This window comes from Somniosus microcephalus, chromosome 7 (genome assembly GCF_052327205.1).
Source record: "Somniosus microcephalus isolate GS21.2 chromosome 7, FLI_Smic_1.0, whole genome shotgun sequence".
NCBI lineage: Eukaryota > Metazoa > Chordata > Chondrichthyes > Squaliformes > Somniosidae > Somniosus > Somniosus microcephalus.
Window position 1 is genome coordinate 150,961,152 of NC_140993.1, and position 22,434 is coordinate 150,983,585.

The 22,434-nt window shown below is 43.0% G+C and overlaps 1 long non-coding RNA gene across 4 annotated transcripts; it reads right to left on the reverse strand.

The window, feature by feature from the left end:
* Positions 1 to 947: 947 nt before the first annotated feature.
* LOC147114949 (uncharacterized) lies at positions 948 to 21,981 on the reverse strand. Of its 4 annotated transcripts, none has more exons than XR_015079017.1 (5): positions 21,614 to 21,981; positions 18,523 to 18,802; positions 15,204 to 15,325; positions 4,636 to 4,717; positions 948 to 1,148 (listed from the first exon to the last, which is right to left on the reverse strand). It is a non-coding gene; the product is annotated as an uncharacterized LOC147114949 (long non-coding RNA). The 4 variants fall into 4 exon arrangements; XR_015079016.1 differs by lacking the exon at positions 18,523 to 18,802 and adding an exon at positions 13,890 to 14,029 and having other exon boundaries at positions 21,614 to 21,976; XR_015079015.1 differs by lacking the exon at positions 18,523 to 18,802 and adding an exon at positions 13,890 to 14,034 and having other exon boundaries at positions 21,614 to 21,976.
* Between the last annotated feature and the right edge of the window lie 453 nt (positions 21,982 to 22,434).

The following is a 22,434-nucleotide window of genomic DNA, read 5'->3' on the forward strand; positions in this document are numbered from 1 at the left end:
CTCATATTTTCCACTGCAAGAGGCTGCTAATTTCAGGAGCAAAGTAAACGTGACTAAAAAGTAGTGGATTGGAGGTAGAAAACATAAATAGACTATTTATGTGTTTAGTGCTGCTCTGGTGATAACTCCCCTGCCAAAAATGGATTAACGATCAACAACATTTTTGCTTTTTAAGGTCATTTACGAGGAAGTCATGCAGCACTTTTTAACTGCACAGTCAAATCAATATTGATTTTTATTCCAATGAGCTTAATAAACAAATTAATTAAAAGTACTGCCAGGCCAATAAATACTGCTTAGAGGGGCAAGGAAATCTTCAACATCTCTTTTTCCTAGGCCACTACAGAGCTAAAGGTGGCTACACTGTAGACATGCAAATCTGCATATGTCTACTCAAAAAAAAAAATGTAGTACATCAAAATAGTTTGATCAGGCTACAATGTTGGAACTGCCATGTGATACATCTATGATTGCTACCAAGAGTCTGAGGACATGCAAGGCATTATAGGTAATTTGGGATTTGCTCTGCTGACGTTCAGTTATTTTCAACCAAAATTGCACTCCATAGCCAAATAAACAAACGTTGACATTGATACCAGTTAAGTGCGTAGTTAGCTACTGGAGATGTGTTCAAGGATTATTACAGCTGCACTGTGATTGGATAAGTTTTTTCATTTCGGTTTACAAAATTGCTTTCTCAGAAATTGCAGTTTTCAGTTTGGTGTCTTTCTATGTTTTAATTAGTTGTCCATTAATTTCAACCATTTTTAGGAAACATAGGAATTTCAGCCCCTAAAATGGGTAATTAGTGTGAAACTTTCAGCATTTAAAGTCTCAGCTGTTGTACAAAGTAGAACAGTTTGTATATATAAGCACTTCTGAGTGTTGGTTTTCATGGGCTGAACAGGAAATAGTACATTTAATTTAAAAAGAAAAAACAAACCAAGTTAAAAAGTAGTAACTTTATTGTTGTGTAATTGAAAACAAATTTGTAGCCGAGTTTCACTGCAGTTCCTTAGTTTCATCAGTCTCACAATTCACTCAACAGATCTGTATAAACAACATGAATCAAGCATTAAATCATAATTCATCGGAGGGGTACATCACTGTTTTCAATTAGCTCCTGCTGAAAGGCCGATCTTTTCATTCTGCAAAAACAACAGCAGTATGGTTTCTTAACTACAGATCCAAAGTAAAAACAAAATAGCACATTATATTAAGATTGCAATCTCACTACTGGGAGCCCTCTTAAGACAAAAAATTAAGAATTATTAACTTTCTTTTGTTTTGTAGCACACGTAAATATTATTGCTTACAAAGTGAATGCTGATGACATCCTGTGTACTGACGAGATGTACGGAGTTGGAGGAAATGAATTAATATTGATACCGCCATTTAACACAGACCTGCTGCATCAACTACTTGTTATGGCCAACTTCCTTAAAGTTTCAAGATCAGTAACCCTCTCAAGACAATTGCCTAATGATCTTTTCAACGTGTCCTTTGACAAGAAAAAAAAATGGCCAAAATTGAAAAGAAAAAGTTCTGAAGATGGCTATTAACTTTTCAAACAATTAGTTATCAATCAAGGGCAAGTGTATCTGGAGGTTATTTTCATACAAACCTCCTTAAAACAAGAGATTCTGCACATTGATACAAAGTGTGCATCAAAATTTACCAAGTAAAAATGTACAATCCACTCTCATTTTGAAGGCCAGTCTCAACATTAGCCAGTGCACATGAGTAAACGTTCAGCAGTGTTGAGGATCAATAAATTGGGTCAGTAGTGCTTTAGAGAAAAACTACCCCCCCCCCCCCCCCAACACATCATTAAATTTAGAAGGGAGAAAATGAACAGCTTGTTGAAAACAGGACTCAAAGACAAATTCTCTACTTAACAGGGAAGATGATGATGCTGAAATGCTTAACTTCTGGATGAACTGAAGCTTATAAAATAAAATTCAATTGCTCTCAATCAACATCACGACCAATTCCACATGTACGAAAATCTATTCAGAAAAGGATATTTTCAGAACTACTCCCATATTTAAAGAAGCTACATTATTTTCCAGGGTAAAATTCTCTCTCCAAGGTGCATCTTATTTTTGCTCTCATTCCTTCTAGATTTTCCCTCGTCACATACCATCTGCAACTGAAGGAAGGCAATGTGCTCACACCATTGCTCTGAAATTGGCCAATAATTAACACTAATGGCAGACTAAGGTGGAGTCTCTTAAAGGGAAAGTGCAATGGTTGAAGTCATCCAAAATTTATTTTACTGTAACTTATCTTTGCCTTGGTCTTTGGAGGTTTCCTAGACTTCAAGTTCTAAACAGCTCTAGGAGTAAATCTAGAAGATGCAACATAAAGTACCCAACAACCACCGTTCCTCAGCTGGGATTGCTAGGTTCCAGTTGTGAAGACAGCAAGAGGTGGTAAATCTTGAAAAAGCATTGAGAGAAACTCGAATGAACTGCAGATGGACAGAAATATACAACTTGCATTCTGCTTATTTAAAAAAAGGAGTGCTTGCATATAAGCAAACATTTACCCACTAATGGAGAGAAGTGAACAGAAGTTCCAGGGCAGGGCAGGCTAAATTCTGTTATACTGTGCAGAAGCAGGCAGTCACATTGGGGACAGCTCTGATGTCACAAAACCTCTCTAAGGGAGGTTGTCCACTGTGATTTTTCCTCAGTGATTGATCCAGCATACTACCCTACCAGATTTACAGGGTTTCTGTCTCTGAGCTATACAGACTGGGAAGGTCCCAGGTTTGATCTCCACTATGTGCTCTTAGCTGATTTTAACCAGGGAAGTGGTAGAAGAGTTACAATTGAGCATGATGCTAGGGAAGGATATAAATGGCCAGGACTCCCACACTTGATTGCTCTATAGCCACACAATTGGAAGTGTATTTGTATGGACACTAGGTGAGGACATGGTTTGGCTGTGGTGTCCTCTAGTCAGATAACATGCCAGCACTCACCATCAAGCTCACACATGAGCTCCTGACTAAGTTAGTGGAGAGTGACAAATGTCCACGGAACCATACTTTGAGGCGAGGGGAGGGGAAATAGAATACTGAAAACATTTATTACTAAGTTAATGCTGCAGCTTTTTTCATATCAAGAAACATCTAATCCAATTATTTGTAACTTTCTGAAAGAGAATGTGGATGAAAAGTGAAGAGACAACAGCATGTGGAGTTGATGATTGGCTGATTACAAATCACCATGTACTAAACTTGTACATGGACAAATTTCTAAAAAAATTTCCACGGATACGTGCATCTTCTGGAATTATGGTCATCTCCAATTTGGCTTCACAGAATCACAGAAATCACAGAAACCCCACAGTGCAGATAGAGGCCATTTCGGCCCATCGAGCCTGCACCGACACATATCCCACCCAATCCCCGTAACCCCATGTATTTAATCCCCCTAACACTAAGGGTCAATTTATCACAGCCAATCAACCTAACCCGCACATCTTTGGCTTATTAAGGATCACAAGCAATTCAAGCTTTGAATGCTTTCAATAGAAACAGTTAAACATTTATAAATCATTTTCTTCATGCATCAGCATATTATAGAAATCATAGAAATTTAGGGCACAGAAGGAGGCCATTTGGCCCAATGTGTTTGTGCCAGCCATAAAAGAGCTATCCAGCCTAATCCCACTTTCCAGCTTAGTCCGTAACTCTGGAGGTTATAGGGCCTACCTAATTCTATAATATGCTGTATAAGTTATGTTTCTTTAAACTGGTAAAACAAGTTTGAAGTAACATAAACCTGTTATATAGACAGTAATTTTCACAAATAAGAGCGTTAGAGAGTCAATAGCAATTAATAGTAAATGTTTAACAGTTATTAGTTATAAGGAGTCAAGACATGGAAAAATGTTGTGTATCAGATTTGCATACCTGAAAAGGTACACAAGTAGAATAGACAAAAAATATCCAATGATCTATTTCAAAGGTGCGTGCGCAGCTTTGCATTGAATGAAACAACCAATTTAGATTGTGGTCAAAATGCTCATGTGTTTAATAATAACACACTCCTGGACATCAGCTCATTTGAATGGAATATTTGAAATTTTAGTCCAAATAAATAACTGTTTATCTTGCTGGAAGCTCAGAACAAGCAGATATCCACATGATTTTTCTATCAGATGGGTAAACGACAACGGTAATCATCACAGTTCCAGCAAAAATATGCGCTAAGTTGCAAAAGTATTTGTACAGGTAGACTATCCTTTATCCGAAAACCTCGGGACCAGCCGTGTTTCGGTTTTCGGAAAATTTCGGATTTCAGAAGGTATTTTATAAGACTGGGAAATTTGGCGGGGGTGGGGGGGTGGTTGGCGGGGGGTCGGGGTCGGTCGTGCGCACGACTTACGCTGAACAAAACCTTTTGGTTTTCAGAGGATTTCGGTTTTCGGAAGTGCGGGTAAAGGATACACTATCCCTTATCCGAAAGGGTGGGGGGTCGGCGGCGGGGGTCGGGGTCGTGCGCACGACTTACGCTGAACGAAAAAACCTTCGGTTTTTAGAGGGTTTCAGTTTTCGGAAGTTCGGATAAAGGGTAGTCTACCTGTACATATTTATTATTACAAATCATTAATCGCATTTACCTTTGTCATAGTCATTGGAGAATCAGCCTAGGACCGAGCATTCCTTCACACAGCTACCAGAATATGTAGACATGGTCATCACCTGTAATCATTTATAATATGCAAAATTAATCACTAATGAAAGAAAATGTGGCCAAACATTTTATAAACTTTTAATGCATTTAACAAATCTTAATTACAACTGATAACTGAAAAAGCATTAACCTTTTCCCTAGAGTTCACTACATTTCAGCGAACAAATCTAAGCCCAATTAGACACCAAGCAGGACTTTATATGGTACTAATATAGTTGCATCACTTGTAGAATTTTATAAAATATACAAAGGAATGCAAAACATCTATGAAATTATGTTCACAATTTTCTTCCATTTTAAATTTTATAAATAAGAGAGGCTTCTAAGAAAAGCTGGCCAAGCTAACATGAGACTTTTACAACTATTTCAAAATTTTCAAAATCAAATCCAAAAACAAGTTGAGAAAATGAAGTAACATAACGTCCCAAGATTCTGGTGATAGGGATTAAAGTTTCAATTTTAACAAACTACAAAATGTGGCATTTCTTATTTTTCCAGAACTCTTCTACATATTAATATCATAATGAAAAACGGCCAGTGATCACACTAAACCTTCTGAAGTCTAGATACCTTGCTATCTGAATTTGCTGTTAGAGGCTATAGCTTCATTTTTTTAATAATAATTTTCAACATTCAAAACAAATTTCAAATCCAACCTATTTGTTTCATTAATGTACTCGGTTTTGGTTAAATCAGCTGTAGTCAGTCCCAATTAATCAGGGATTTTATAAAGACACCCAAGCTCTAGAACTGCAATTTATCATCAATCTTTAAGCATAATATGCCCATTGTGTTACATGCACTCCCCAATCTCAAACTTTAGGAAAAACTTTTGTATATTAGATAAATTTTAGTACCAGTTACAATTTCTGAAATCTTCAGAAATTACTCTTCTACATCTATAAAAAAAAAACCTGGATTTAACATTTCCACCAGAGCTTGAATATGATTAAAATATAAAACATTGATATATTTAAATTAAACTTTTCTATTATAATGTATGGACTATAAGAAATGCTGACCACATATTTTAAAACTAGTCAATCTGCTATGTCATTGCACAGATGGAGTCAAAACCAAGTCCCGTATTAAGCTCAAGCAAATTAGAAATAAATGAGATAACTGGACCCAGTTTAAGGGGGGGGGGGGAAAGAGAGGAGAGGAGGCGGCAAATGGGAGAGAGAAAAGGAGAGAACAGAGAATAACACAGGAAAAGGAGGAGAGAGGGATGACTAGGTGAACAGGGCTGGGGAAGGTGGTGCAATAGAGGGAGCAACAGAAGACAATGAAGGGGTGTACGGCACTGGTCCAGGGTCCATTTCTTCACAAAGGTAGTGAGGGGAGACAGTGAGTGTAGAAAGGTTGGGGGGGGGGGGGGTGGAGTGGATGGGAGAGGGTCTGTGGACAGGGAGGGAGAGGGGGCAACAGTGGATGGAGGACGGTGGGATTGGCTGGGGAGCTGCTCTGGGCCGGGGCCAATGTTCCTTTTAAGCTGTGCGGATGTGCTCTGCAGCACCCATGCAGCCGGCTTTTAAATAGGAAAAAACACGTATGCGCAGTATTTTGAATGGGTTGTGCACCCCACCCCCCCAAAAAAATTAAAGGGAATATTGGCCAGGGCCCAATTCCATCTCCGATATGGGGGGTGGGGGTTGTAGGGAAGAGAAAGAGCACTATTCCACTTGTGGATAGGGATAATGTTAGATCGTAGGTTTTTGGCTCAGGGTGAGGGATGGTGCCGAGTTGCTTCTGAGTGAGATGCTGGAATATGCAGTAGTTGTTTCTTAGCCGTGGATGTGGTGTGTTGCGGGGGTTGCTTCTTACTGGGTGGGGTGGGGTCGAGTTACTCTTCATGGGAGACAGGAATAGATGAATCTATTCAGTGGGAAGGAGAGAAGGACAAGCTTCAGCTCAGCAGAGAATAGGGATTTGCTTTTAGATGGAAAAAGAGGAAGGCAGAGTTTGTGATCAGAGTGGGAGGGGAAGAAAGAGGCCGGTGAGCAGACATTTCTTTGGTAAAGGCAGAGGAAAAGTTGTCTTTATCCTCAGTGGGGAGACCATGGTAGGCCAAGTTTGTCCTCAGTGGGGTATACTAAATTGTAGAAAAGATCATAACCTCAAATCTGATAAATCTAACAGGGGGAATGGCAGGATCTCTATCCTCAGTAGAGGGCAGGGAAAGCTAACTTTGCCCTCAGTAGCCAGGTTGGGGAGGGTTTGGTCAAATTTCTGTTGAGGTTGGTGGGAGGTAAATAGCAAGATTTCTGTTTAGTGGGGGAGGGGAGTTTGCTGGTGGCATTTCTGTTCAGTGTGGTGGGTTGTCGGAGTTCTTCTGGAGGGATGACTTGTGTACTGATTCTACTCAGTGTTGTGGGTATGCCAATTTCAACACATTGGGGAAGCAGTTGTGACCTAATTGTTGTTTGTAACCTAATAATGACAGGCGATGGTGGGGTGGAGGTTGATTATTTTTAAAAATTTGTTTATGGGATCAGGGTGTCGCTGGCAATGCCAGCATTTATTGCCCATCCCTAGTTGCCCTTGAGAAGGTGGTGGTGAGCTGCATTCTTGAACCGCTGCAGTCTGTGTGGTGATGGTACTCCCACAGTGCTGTTAGGTGGCGAGTTCCAGGATTTTGACCCAGCGACGATGAAGGATCAGCGATATACTTCTAAGTCAGGATGGTGTGCGACTTGGAGGGGAACTTGGAGGTGGTGGTGTTTCCATGCGCCTGCTGCCCTTGTCGGTGCAGTTCTTTTTTGCAGGTCGGGGGCTTCCGTCCGCGGGAAGCCTTCAAGCGGAATATACGGCTCATTGAAATCAAACTTAAGCTGTCAAACGTTAATTCAGTTCTGTATTTAGGCCATTGTCGGGAGCGGTGAGAGCGGAGGTTCATTGAGTATTTAAACTCACTTTCGCGGGCTTTTTTTCCCCCCACAGGCCATTGTCGGGAGCGGAGGTTCAGTGAGTATTTAAACTCACTTTCGCGGGCTTTTTTTTTTTTTTTTTTTTAAAACAGAGGCTTACCAATCCCGCAGACCGGCGTCAGCGTTCCAGAGCCATGTCAAGATTCAAAACGTGATGCGGGCAGGAGGAAGCAGCTGATTGGGCAAGTACTTATACTACTCTTTAGTTTGACAGTTAAGGTTCATAGTTTATACAGTTTAGAAGGTCTTAATTTTTATGGTTATAGTTTGAGGTCTCTGTTGTGTAGCGGGAGTGCTAGGAAACAAGGGTCCTTGAGTACATCATTTAATTGGAATATAATTGGTGGTTTTGATCTAATTTAAATTAATTAAAGGGTAAGTCATGGCGGGACAGCTCGGCCCCGTGGCATGCTCCTCCTGCACTATGTGGGAAATCAGGGACACTTCCTGTGTCCCTGACGACCATGTGTGCGGGAAGTGTATCCAGCTGCAGCTACTGGAGCTGCAAATGGATACATACTGGAGCATTCGCGATGCCGAGGACGTCGTGGATGTCACGTTTAATCAGTTGGTCACACCGCAGGTAAAGGCCGCACAGGCAGGAAGGGAATGGGTGACTGCCAGGCAGAGTAGTAGGCGCAGGCAGGTAGTGCAGGGGTCCCCTGTGACCATCTCCCTCTCAAACAGATATACCGCTTTGGATATTGTTGGGGAGGGAGGAAGGCAGCAGCAACCAACTTCCTGGCACCATGGGTGGTTCAGCTGCACGGGACGGGAGGAAAAAGAGGAGAGCTACAGTAATAGGGGATTCTATTGTAAGGGGAATAGCTAGGCGTTTCTGCGGCCGCAAACGAGACTCCAGGATGGTACGTTGCCTCCCTGGTGCAAGGGACAAGGATGTCTCGGAGTGGCTGCAGGGCATTCTGGAGGGGGAGGGTGAACAGCCAGTTATTGTGGTGCATATAGGTACCAACGATATAGGTAAAAAAACAGGATGAGGTCCTAAAAGCTGAATATAGGGAGTTAGGAGGTAAATTAAAAAATAGGACCTCAAAGGTAGTAATCTCAGGATTGCTACCAGTGCCACGTGCTAGTCAGAGTAGAAATAGAAGGATATTTCAGATGAATACGTGGCTAGAGGAATGGTGCAAGGGGGGGGGGGGGGGGAATTCAAATTCCTGGGACATTGGAACCGGTTCTGCGGGAGGTGGGACCAGTACAAACTGGACGGTTTGCACCTGGGCAGGACAGAGACCGATGTCCATGGGGAAGTGTTTGCTAGTGCTGTTGGGGAGGGTTTAAACTAAAATGGCAGGGGGTTGGGAACCTGTGCAGGGAGACAGAGGAAAGGGAAGCAAGGATAGAAGCAAAAGACAGGAAGGAGAAAAGCAAATGTGGAAGTCAGAGAAATCAACGGTTTAAATCAAACATGGCCGCAGTAAACAATAATTCTAAGGTCTAAGAGTGTTAAAAAAACCAAGCCTGAAGGCTGTGTCTTAATGCGAGGAGCATTCGTAATAATGTAGATGAATTAGCTGCACAAATAGATGTAAACGGATATGATATAATTGGGATTGCGGAGCCATAGCTCCAGGGTGACCAAGGCTGGGAATTCAACTTCCAACACTTTACTGATGACTGAGAGTAGACTCCTTCTTAGGCAGTCCCTCAGGAACCGAGGATGACTTGCTTCCACATTAAAAATGAATTCGCAGGTGACTGATGAGTCCAATGCGGGACCTACAGTCTGTCACAGATGGGGCAGATGGTGGGTGGGGTGGTTGGGTTGATGTGCGCTCCTTGCGCTTGCTCCCGGCGAAGAGACTCGAGGTGTTCGGCGCCTTCCCGGATGCTTCTCCTCCACTTTGTGCGGTCTTGGGCCAGGGATGTTACACTTTTTCAAGGAGGCTTTGAGGGTGTCCTTGAAGCGTTTCCTCTGCCCACCTGGGGCTCTCTTGCTGTGTCGGAGCTCCGAGTAGAGCGCTTGTTTTGGGAGTCTCGTATCGGGCATGCGGACGATGTGACCCATCCATCGGAGCTGATCGAGCATGGTCAAAGCTTCGATGCTGGGGATGTTGGCCTGAGCGAGAACACAGACGTCGGTGCGCCTATCCTGCCAATGGATTTGCAGGATCTTGCAGAGGCAGCGTTGTTGGTACCTCTCCAATGCTTTGATGTGCTTGCTGTACATGGTCCATGTCTCTGAGGCATACAGGAGGGCGGGTATCACTGCTGCTCTGTAGACCATGAGCTTAGTGCCAGGTTTGAGGTCCTGGTCTTCAAACACTCTCTTCCTCAGGCGACCGAAGGCTGCACTGGCACACTGAAGGCGGTGTTGGACTTTGTCGTCGATGTCTGCCCTTATTGACAGTAGGCTCCCGAGGTATGGAAAGTGGTCCACATTGTCCAAGGCCTTGTCGTGGATTTTGATAATCAGGGGGCAGTACTGTGACGGGGGCAGGTTCGTAGAGGACCTTTGTCTCAGGGATGTTTAGTGTAAGGCCTATGCTCTTGTATGCTTCAGTGAAGGTGTTGACGATGGTTTGGAGTTCGACGTCCGAGTGAGCGCAGACGCAAGCGTCGTCTGCATACTGTAATTCTACGAGAGGATGGATCTGGACTGGAGTCGACGAAGGTTGAACAGTTTCCAGTTTGTTCTGTAAATTAGCTCCACTCCAATGGGGAGCTTACTGAGGGCGAAATGGAGCATTGCAGCAAGGAAGATCGAGATGAGCGTTGGTGCGATGACACAGCCTTGCTTGATTCGTACGTGAATTGGGTCTGTGGTGGAACCGTTGGTCAGGATCACGGCTTGCATGTCGTCGTGAAGCAGCCGGAGGATGGTGACAAACTTTGGAGGGCAGCCGAATTGGAGGAGGACACTCCATAATCGCTCACGTTTGAAAGTGTCGAAGGCCTTTGTGAGATCAAAGGCGGCCATGTACAGCGATTGGTGCGGTTCCCTGCATTTCTCTTGTAATTGACGTGCGGTGAAGATCATGTCCATTGTGCCCCTTAGTCGGCGGAACCTGCATCGCGATTCTGGGAGGAGCTCTTCGGCCACTGGGAGAAGCCGATTGAGGAGGATTCTTGCGATGACTTTCCCTGTGGCAGACAGCAGGGAAACTCCACTGTAATTACCGCAATCGGACTTGTCACCTTTCTTGAAGATGGTCACAATTACGGCGTCTGAGATCCCCTGGCACGCTCTCCTCCTTCCAGATAAGAGAAATTAGTTCATGAATTCGCACCAGTAGTGCTTCTCCACCATGCTTTAGTGCCTCGGCGGGGATTCCATCTGCTCCAGAGGCCTTGTTCTTCAGTTGTCGGATGGCCTTTTCAACCTCATGCCGGCTGGGATTGTGCTGAGATGGTGGCAGGTAGCATGCTGCGGGATGGAGTTGAGGACACTCACGTCGAAGACAGAGTCCCAGTTAAGGAGATCTTTGAAGTGGTCCTTCAGAGTAGACTGATGGAGCGGTAATTGGCCGGGTTGAATTTCTCCTGCTTTTTGTGGACAGAACATACCTGGGCTGTTTTCCACATTGTCGGATAGATGCCAGTGTTGTAGCTGTATTGGAACAACTTGGCTAGAGGCACGGCTAGTTCTGGAGCACAAGTCTTCAGCACGATAGCCGGGATGTTGTCGGGGCCCATAGCCTTTGCTGTATCCAGTGCGTTCAGCCGTTTCTTGATATCACGTGGAGTGAATTGAATTGGCTGAAGAATGGCTTCTGTGATGGTGGGGACCTCGGGAGTAGGCCGATATGGATCATCCACTTGGCACTTCTGGCTGAAGTTGGTTGCAAACGCATCAGCCTTGTCTTTTGCACTCACGTGCTGGGCTCCACCATCACTGAGGATGGGGATATTCTTGGAGCCTTCTCCTCCCGTTAGTTGTTTAATAGGCCACCACCATTCACGACTGGAAGTGGCAGGACTGCAGAGCTTTGATCTGATCCGTTGATTGTGGGATCGCTTAGCCCTGTCTATAGCATGCTGCTTCCGCTCTTTAGCATGCATGTAGTCCTGTGTTGCAGCTTCCCCAGGTTGGCACCTCATTTTTAGGTACGCCTGCTGCTGCTCCTGGCATGCTCTTCTACACTTCTTGTTCCTCTGCTTAGTTAGTTGTATCCCCTATTCAAACATAATACGTGATCTTTCACTGTCGTTGTTTTGGTCGTTCCCTTTTTTGGTGATAGTTTATGATCTTGAGTACGTATATTTTTGTCCTGCGCTATTTCAACTGTTTAATTCAAAATTCCTTACCTGCAGAAGTTGGGCAGTCACGTCAGAGAAGGGTGGTGCTGTTGTTTGGCGAATCGACCTCTACCTAGTGGAAGCTAAACGGCAACTCTCCGACACCTCCTCCTACCTCCACCTGGCCCATGACCCCACTACCGAACATCAAACCACCGTTTCCAAGACTGTCACTGACCTCATCTCCTCTGGAGATCTTCCCCCCCCCCCACCCCCCACAGCCACCAACCTCATAGTTCCCCAACTCCGCACAGCCCGCTTCTACCTCCTTCCCAAGATCCACAAACAGGACTGCCCTGGTAGACCCATCGTTTCAGCCTGTTCTTGCCCCACGGAACTTATCTCTTCCTATCTCGACTCTATCTTTTCTCCCCTTGTCCAGTCTATTCCCACCTACATCCACGACTCTTCTGACACCCTCCGCCACTAACAGTTTCCAGTTTCCCAGCCCCAACCGCCTCCTTTTCACCATGGACGTACAATCCCTCTACACCTCCATCCCCCACCAGGATGGCTTGAGGGCGCTCCGCTTCTTCCTTGAACAGAGGCCCAACTAGTCCCCATCCACCACCACCCTCCTCCGCCTGGCTGAACTTGTTCTCACATTGAACAATTTCTCCTTTGACTCCACTCATTTCCTCCAAATTAAAAGGTGTTGCTATGTATACCCGCATGGGTCCTAGCTATGCCTGCCTTTTCGTGGGCTATGTGGATCACTCTTTGTTCCAGTCCTACTCGGGTCCCCTCCCTCACCTCTTTTTCCGGTACACTGATGACTGTATCGGTGCCGTTTCCTGCTCTCGCCCGGAACTAGACAATTTCATTCGCTTTGCCTCCAATTTCCACCCTTCCCTCACCTTCACATGGTCCATCTCTGACTTTTCCCTTCCCTTCCTCGACTTCTCCGTCTCCATCTCTGGGGATAGGTTATTGACCAATATTCACTACAAGCCCACTGACTCCCACAGCTACCTGGACTACACTTCCTCCCACCCCGCCTCCTGTAAGGACTCTATTCCATTCTCCCTGTTTCTCCGTCTCCGCCGCATCTGCTCCGACGATGCCACCTTCCACATCAGTGCTTCCGACATGTCTTCCTTTTAACTCAACTGAGGATTCCCCTCTACCATGGTTGACATGGCCCTCGACCGTGTCCGTTCTATCTCCCGCACTTCTGCCCTCACCCCTGCCCCTCCCTCCCGGAACCACGTTAGGGTTCCCCTTGTCCTCACCTTTCACCCCACCAGCCTCCACATTCAAGGGATCATCCTCCGCCATTTCCACCACCTCCAACATGATCCCACCACCAAATGCATCTTCCCCTCCCCTCTCAGCATTCCGTAGAGACCGCTCCCTCCGAGACACCCTAGTCCACTCCTCCATCACCCCCAGCACCCCTTCCACTGGCACCTTCCTGTGCAAGTGCAGGAAATGCAACACCTGCCCTTATACCTCCCCCCTTCCCACTGTCCAGGGCCCCAAACACACCTTCCAGGTGAAACAGTGATTTACTTGTACTTCTTGCAATCTAGTATACTGTATTCGCTGCTCACGATGTGGTCTCCTCTACATTGGGGAGGCCAAACGCAGATTGGGTAACCGCTTTGCGGGATGCCTCCGTTCAGTCCATAAGGGTGACCCCGAGCTTCCAGTCGCCTGTCATTTCAATTCACCGCTCGATTCCCACGCGGAACCTCACCGTCCGCGGTCTCTTCCGGTCTCAATATCGAGTTCAACAATTTCAGATCATAACCTCGGCCCCCATTATATTTTTAATCCACACCTTTGGTTTGTGCCTTTTCCTTTTTTTCTCTCCCACATGGCAGCTGTCTCATTCTGCCAGCGCATTTCATACTTCATCTAGAGCCATCTTTTGTCTCTTTACCTGTCCTATTACCACCTCGTATCGAATATCTCTTAATGTCTCTTCACCTCTCAGACATTCCCTTTTGTTCTTTCATCCCCTCCCCCATTTCCCAGCCCCCAAACTGGCCTTTTAATCTGTTTCATTTCCTGCTTTTTTCTCAGTTCTGAAGGGTTTCGACCTGAAACGTTAACTCTTTCTCTCGCCACGGATGTTGCCTGGCCTGGCCTGCTCAGTTTTCCAGCGTTTTCTGTTGTTGCATCAGAGAGCTGTTCTGGTAAGAAATTCAGAGTGCTTACGATAAGAACAACCCATTCTGGTTAAAGCTTCACCCATTTCCACTAGGATGAGGAGACTGTTTTCCAGGAAACTGGTTCAGTGCAGTCAATGAATGGCATCTTGCTGGTTAAATACTAAAATCACCTATAGGCTGATTAATGTCCTCACTCATACTTACATTTGGCTGTGACTCTATATTTTTGTGGGAACTGACATGCCAACAAATGTGTGCGAATAAACTAGTTAACAAATGAGAACCTCCATCTCATCTAACATCTAAAAGGAACTTGTACATATCATGGTATCAGCTGAACAAACTAGACAAATAAAATCAGCTTTTTTATTTCTCTACCCAGGGACCGAAAGAGGGTCTTTTCCCCAGTCTGCAATCTCATCAACAGAGAACCCAGGCACATGAATACACTAGAATGAGGAACAGGCAATGATTCCACCCCGCCCCCCTCGCCACACCCTTCCAGTCAGAAGAGTTCATTAATAAACTGCGACTCAGCAACAAAGTGGATCACACCACTCACTTTAACTGCCACAATAACCCACAGTATTTGCCTACAGAACAGACACTACACATCAAGCAATTCCTCTCTGAAGCGCTTTGTGACATTTCAAATGGTATAGGGGACTATATAAATTATGTATTGTATTACAACATGGCTGACGTCAAAATAATCTCCCTAAATTGAATTGTAAAGATATGTTAAAGTTTTTATTTTCATAATGCTCCAAACCACATATCCTATTTTGGATTAATACTGCCACTTCCAAAAGCTAGCACTTGAATAGACCCATCTGTTTCTCAATTAAATGAACACATACGACTATGTAATTTAACTGGACAGTAATGACTTGTTACTTCAATGGTCACATTTGTTGTCTCAAAAGATCTGTTTTGAGGTACTGGATATTTTGAAGCTGGAAACTCAGAATTATAAGACATCCTCATTATAGTATCAGATGGGTAAACGGCAAAGGTATTCATCATAGTCCCAGCAAAAATCCAATCCAACTCAAACATAAATTCTTTGTAAATTACATACATTTAAAAAACCTTTAAACAGGGTAGTTTACAAAGCTCCCCAATAGAATCCTTTGTAAACTATCTCTTGCAGGTACTACTAATCACAAAAAACAAATATATAATTTTACCTTCTTCATATTCACCAAAATGGCATTGCAGTAGATAAAGGATCAATCCAGACATCCTGCATTTCTTACAGGAAGAATTTTCAAATTGCGTGTATCAGAGGTCTGATGAAGATATTCGTCATCTGTAACAGTTTATAATGACAAACTAATGAAGTCATGATTTTAATTTTCCAAGTTCTAACAAAGAGTCTACATCCGAAACAACAATCGGTCTTTCCTCTTTTCAGAAATTGATGGCACTGATCTGCATTTTCAGCTTTTATTTCATGGCTTTACTTGCTGTTCCTATTCAACACTGATAATTGTTGGCCTTCATTACCAATTGTGAATGCGATACATTGTACAAGGCTGATAGTAACATTTTATAAGCCTTGTACAAACAAAATGGTTACAATGGACCACATGTACTGGCAATTTAAAGCTCCAAGCTTGTACAAGACAGTGGTTGAGTAAAATTTAAACAGTATACACCAAAGTTAAAACAGCCATTTTCATTTTGTGTAAAAACATAGGCTTTCCTTTGTGAAGTTACAACTACTAGTGATATTCAATGCAAATAAATCGAATTCACAGATTATACCAAACTAGATGGGGCAATGCAATCAAAGGAGGCAGCTCAGAAATTACAGAAGGAGTTTGACAAAATTATGTTTGTGGGCAGAAAAATGCCAGATGAAATTTAATTCAGACAAGTAAAGTACTGAACATAGGAAGGGGAAAAAATGGCAACAAAAATACTCCATGAATGCTGTTGAAATAGCTACAGATGAAGTTGAAAGAAACCTAGGAGTCTTAGTAGACTAAATTCTCAATATATTCAATCAATGCAGAGCAACAATCAACAAAACTAACAGAATGCTTAAAAATAGCTGAAACAGCAGAATGTAAGTGATAATCAAACTGTACAGTCCAGTCTGTACCTTGAGTACTACATAGTTCACCACAAGAGACACATTCTAGCACTGGGAAGCAGCAAGCAGTGCATAAAAGAGCCATGAAAATGATCCCTAGTTAAAAGAGTCTAAATTATAAGGAAGACTGAAGAGAAATGGGGGATTTTCAGCCAGGAAATAAAAGATCTGATGATCTTATGTGAAGGGTAGGAACAATGTAAATCTGGAATATTACCTTATCGGAGACACAAGTTCAAATTAGTAAAAAGAACATTTCTGAAACCATCTTTCTTCTACAATCTAATTTATAATAAAGTAAACAGTTTAATGATATGGATATTTATCAATTATTTCCTATTAAGAATAATCATATTAAAGTGGTTATAATCTGAAGGGGATTCATTTAAAGTGCTCTTCATACCCATAATGATAGAAAACCTAACTTGTACTATGACATATGCAAATATATTGAAAGATTAACAACCAAGGTACAAAGGTCATGGTTCCACAGCTAACACTGGTCCCAATACAACCAAAGTGGCATATTCACTGCAAGTTCATTTCAAGACTTTGACCCACACTAAGATTACGATACCACAGAGACAACTAAATGAAGGACTATTGAAATCTCAACAGAATTAAGTCTCCGACCACCAGCTTTCTCTTTTCTGCTTCTTTAGAGAACAGGGGCATGGTCAGGTCCACTGGACAGCTCTAACCATGATGCCCCTGTGGCAAGGGCCAATTTATCATCCAAATTAGAACATACAGCTGCTAACATGATTTATGATGACACTCTCACTAGCTAGACTAAGAAATGTCCCATGTCTTTTCATAGCCCAATTTATCATTTATGGAGACTTTTAAAAACTATAACAATTTTGTTATTGATGTGCAATACTTATCAGAAAATTTTAAGATTTTTATACAAAAGTAATGATTTTAAGCATAACTAAATGAGTTAATTAACTAGGCAACTGAACACCAGTTAAGAATTGTTGGTGTGATGAATAGGAAGTTTCATCACATTTCACATCACAGGAAAACCTTTGTATTTTTAATTTCTACAAAAATCACTACCCAAGTACTGATGCAGGTTAATAATGCCATAAAAAAGCAAACAAAGCACTGGGGTTCATTTCTAAAGCAATAGAATTGAAAAGCAGAGAAGTTAAACTTGTATAAAACCTTGGTTAGACCACACTTAATAGTACTGTGAATAGTTCTGATCTCCATATTTTAAAAAAGATATAAAAAGGCACTGGAGGTGGTGCAAAAAGGATTTACTAGAATGCTACCAGAACTGAGAGGTTATAACTATCAGGAAAGATTGAACAGGCTGGGGCTCTTTTCTCTAGAAAAGAGAAAACTGAGGGATGTCCTGATAGAGGTCTTTAAGATTATGAAAGGGTTTGATAGGATTGACGTAGAGAAGATATTTCCACTTGCGGGCAAGACCAGAACTAGGAGCAATAAATATAAGATAGTCACTAATAAATCCAATAGGGAATTCAGGAGAACCTTCTTTACCCAGAGTGGTTAGAATGTGGAACTCGCTACCACAAGGAGTAGTTGGGGCGACTAGCATAGATGCATTTAAGGAGAAGCTAGATAAACATACGAGGGAGAAAGGAATAGAAGGGATATGTTAATGGGGTTCAAAAAGGTGGGAGAAGGCTGGTGTGGAGCATAAACGCTGGCTTGGACCTGCTGGACTGAATGGCCTGTTTCTGTGCTGTAAATACTATCTACTAGGTAATGTTTTTTCTTCTTTGTTAGCCAGTTTAAAGTAGGTTTGTTTTCAAATCCCTCCATGGCCTCGTCCCTCCTTATCGCTAATCTCCTCCAGCCATACAACCCTCCGAGATATCTGCACTCCTACAATTCTAGTATCTTGAGCATCCCTGATTTTAAATCGCTCCATCATTGGCAGTCGTGCCTTCAACTGCCAAGGCCCTAAACTCTGGAATGCCCTCCCTAAACCTCTCCGCCCCCCACCTCTCTTTCCTCCTATAAGACGCTTCTTAAAACCTACCCCCACATGTCCTAATATCTCAAGTGGCACGGTGTCAAATTATGTTTGATAACTCTCCTGTGAAGCGCCTTAGGACGTTTTACGACGTTAAAGATGCTATATAAATAGAAGTTGTCGTTGTTTACTAAAAATCAGTTTTACATTCCATCTGCGTGGGTGAAAATGTCACAGGGGGTTAGTCTCTTTCTCGTTAGATTTATTCAATCACTTCAAGCAAGTCTGTGGCAAACGGTTACTGGTCCGAAGGGTTCTAATGATTATTGTCCATTCTAACGACTGAGCTATATGAAATGGCTTTGTTTGGAAAAAATCCTCGTCAGATAACTTTCAGGTGAGTTAGAAATGCATCAAATGTTAATATTTTAAATTGCAACCTTATCAAACTACTTACTTTATTCTGGCAAATAGTCAGCCAAGTCAAATAGTTTTTGAGGTTAGGTGACAAATTAACACTGCTGATACTCTGGGGTAATCCTTAGAGCTGCAGATATTTTTTGTGTCTTCATGTTTCTGTAAGATTGGCATCTTTGTTGTATTTTGGAAAATAAATGTTGAATTCCCTTTATTCCCTTTATTCCTGATCGAACTTCAAGGGGTACAAGGAGTATATCTCAGGGAGCATGCTCACAGTTCATAAATTCTTCTGACATCAGATACAAGGCGGCTAGAGACTTTGTGAGGGAAAAAATAAAGTGCCCAACATTAACCTATTGTTAAGAAAAACTCTCTCAGGTCCAGTATTTTTTTTTTTGAAATCAAACATTTATTTAAATATGATAGTACTTGTTACAACTCATCAATTACATAATAACGACACAAAGCTGGGTGGGCGTGTGTGCTGTGAGGAGGATGTCGAGAAACTCCAGTATGATTTGGACAGGTTGGGTGATTGGACAGATGCATGGCAGATGCAGTACAATGTGGGTAAATGCAAGGTTATCCACTTTGGTGGCAAAAACAGGAAGGCAGATTATCTGAATGGCAATAGATTGGGAGAAGGGGAAGTGCAACGAGACCTGGGTGTCCTTGTGCACCAGTCGCTGAAGGTAAGCATGCAGGTGCAGCAGGCGGTTAAGAAGGCAAATGGTATGTTGGCCTTTGTAGCGAGAGGGTTTGAGTACAGGGACAAGGATGTCTTGCTGCAGTTGTACAGGGCCTTGGTGAGACCATACCTTGAGTATTGTGTGCAGTTTTGGTCGCCTTATCCGAGGATGTTCTTGCCATGGAGGGAGTGCAGCGAAGATTCACCAGACTGATACCTGGGATGGCAGGAATGACGCATGAGGAGAGATTGGGTTGATTGGGCTTATATTTGCTGGAGTTTAGAAGAATGAGAGGGGATCTCATTGAAACATATAAAATTCTAACAGGACTAGACAGACTAGATGCAGGAAGGCTGTTCCCGATGGCGGGGGAGTCCAGAACCAGGGGTCACAGTCTAAAGATAAGGGGTAAGCCATTTAGGACAGCAATGAGGAGGAATTTCTTCACCCAGAGAGTGGTGAACCTGTGGAATTCTCTACCACAGAAGGCAGTTGAGGTCAATTCATTAAATATATTCAAGAAGGAGTTAGATATATTTCTTAAGGCTAAAGGGATCAAGGGATATGGGGAGAAGGCAGGGACAGGGTACTGAGTTTGGATGATCAGCCATGATCTCATTGAATGGCGGAGCAGGCTCGAGGGGCCGAATGGCCTACTCCTGCTCTTATCTTCTATGTTTCTATGTTAAATCCATTACATTAATTAGCCGCAATAAAACAAAGCCTTAGAAACAGCTTTAGGGTTAAGGGAATTAGTTAAGGATTGCATCTGTTTATTATTTTCCAAGTTCAAAGAGGAATAGATGTGTTATGTAAACATACTGCAGTTAAGAGGTAACTGTCAGTCCGATTGCACATTATTGCACGCAAATAGGTGCAGGTTTCAGTTCATAGAAAATTCAATCTGTTTATGGTGTATATTTTTTGCTATGAATAAACAATGAAGCCTGAACATAACAATTGGTAGTAGCTAAAATAAGATGAATTACATTCGCTGATCAAACAGGCTGTTTAAAGTTTAAGTAGAATAAAAACAAACAGCAACTATTAGGAATACAAGTGCAAAGCTAGATTTGGGCAGTTACAACCAGTTGCAGAGGAAAGGAAAAGCCAGTGCCACCAAGAAGCTGAAATACAGACTAGCATTAGAAGAGAAAAAAATGATGCAAACTCGAGGAGGAAGAAAAGGGAAGACAGTGCCAGCACAAGGAGGAAGCAATGGGGCTTCACTGCAAGTATGAGGTTGAAAAAGTGTGTCTGAATATTTGCTGTGCACTCAATTTCCCAGGATGTCAGTTGCATTTAATCTAGCCAAACAATAGAATACTTCTCTCTCTGTTTTCAACAAAATCTTATTTGGTTGTTTTTCAAAATTACTTGGGAGAAGCTAGAAGTCAAATTTCAAAAGCTTGCAAAATTTAGTGTGTGTGTGTGTGTGTAGAAAAAAACATGACCGTGCTGAGTGCAGACCTGTTGTAGCTCCATTCTCAATAATGTCTCCACTTTCTTTTCTAACCAAAGAAAGCATGACCACAGGTACTGCTGATCACAGCTGTCTCATTGAACAGTCGAGTTGATAATTGAGTACATCATTTGTTAATGACAGACTTGCCTGAAATAAAGCTTTGATAATTCAATCTCGAGTTTCTTTCAGTCTTTTGGAAAAAAACAAATAAATTCTCAAATCCTTACAGAATGAGAGGGCACACCCTTCAAGTAGGACTACAAGCTGGGAATGCGGAGTTTCCTCATCATAAATGTTGACACTGGGTTTTTCCATTTTAAACGTGGCACAATGTTACTGCAAAATACTGCAAGCCGTACAAGCCATACACGGGATTTTTTAATAATAAATATATATCCACAAGTACAGCAATAATGCATTTGTAAGTCAAAAAATACAGAAATTTTCAGAAAACTAAAGGACACGTTTGATAGCTCTAGGTTCCTCGCAGACCTCTCTGAGTTAGCAAATCTTGGTTTTGAAACCGATGATTTAACAGGAATAAAAATGGATAATATTCAGATTTAATTCTTTAATCTTTAAGTTACATGGTCACCGTGCAGAACTATTCAATGTTTGTAAAATTTAACTTCAGGAAGCTGTTCTTTAATAAGCTTGCGTTTATTTAATGGCTTCCATGTGCTTTGTATTATTCACAGGATACAGCATATTAATTTTAATCAATCAGAAACACACGGTGTGTGGGAAAATTGCCTTTCGCATTTCACTAAAAAGAAAGGGTCATTAATCTGGTAATACCGCCTGCCGGATCAGTTTACAGACTGATTAGGCACTTACTGCATTACATTTTCAGTTTACAATTTAAACCAGCCACGCATATATATTAAAGTGGTATTCAATATATAAAGGCTTTTGCTCCTGTAAAAAGTGGGTGTGAAGAGAGCGAGACGTCCTTCACATACCCGTTTAGTTACCTGAACAGCAGCGATCCGCCACGTCCTCCTCGCCCCCGTCTCCAGCGCTTTGCAGGCGGCACGCGATCAGGCTCCGTGGCCTGGGCCTTCGCTCCGCGAAGGTGCTGTGGTTCGAGCCTTTTTTCCCCCGCGGAGAAGGGTTAATATCTGAGCTCGGGCCGCCAGAAGCTCCTCGGCCTGAGAAAACGCGATTTCGCCGGCTGCCATCCCTCCACCCCGGTACAGACGGTCAAAGCCAAAAGTCGGCCCCACGAAGGCGCATTCGCGCCTCCGACCGTTCGACGGCCATGGCGCGCGCCTCGCATTGTCTCGCGGGACCTGACACTGCGGCCGCCTCACTGCAGCGGCCATTCCGGGAGTGGCGGTGCGTCACTGTATTACTGATGATAATCCGGGAGTGGCGATGTGTCACTGTATTAGTGATGGTAATCCGGGAGTGGCGGTGCGTCACTGTATTAGTGATGGTAATCCGGGAGTGGCGATGTGTCACTGTATTACTGATGATAATCCGGGAGTGGCGATGTGTCACTGTATTACTGATGATAATCCGGGAGTGGCGATGTGTCACTGTATTACTGATGATAATCCGGGAGTGGCGATGTGTCACTGTATTACTGATGATAATCCGGGAGTGGCGGTGCGTCACTGTATTAGTGATGGTAATCCGGGAGTGGCGGTGCGTCACTGTATTAGTGATGGTAATCCGGGAGTGGCGGTGCGTCACTGTATTAGTGATGGTAATCCGGGAGTGGCGGTGCGTCACTGTATTAGTGATGGTAATCCGGGAGTGGCGATGCGTCACTGTATTACTGATGATAATC